We start from the raw sequence: 286 nt of genomic DNA on the forward strand, positions 1-286 counted from the left end.
GCTGCGCAGCATTTTCAACAAAAGTGAAAATGAAAGAGAACGACCGAACTATTTCATCACGACATTAGTTACCACGATGGGGCGCCAAACGGCTCCTTTTGTGACCGTGTGGCAGGCATATTGGGGACAGGAAGAGAATTGGAGACAGGAAGTGAATCGGAGCTAGCGAACGCTGGAGAATCGGGGCTACGGTGTTTAGCGCATGCGCAGGCCTGGCATGTTTACGGCAGCTCTTTGATACTTTATTGATCTCACAGATGGAGAAAGTGTTAATTAGGCAATGTGT

The sequence above is a fragment of the Gobius niger genome (assembly GCF_951799975.1).
Source record: "Gobius niger genome assembly, chromosome: 22".
Classification (NCBI taxonomy): Eukaryota; Metazoa; Chordata; class Actinopteri; order Gobiiformes; family Gobiidae; genus Gobius; species Gobius niger.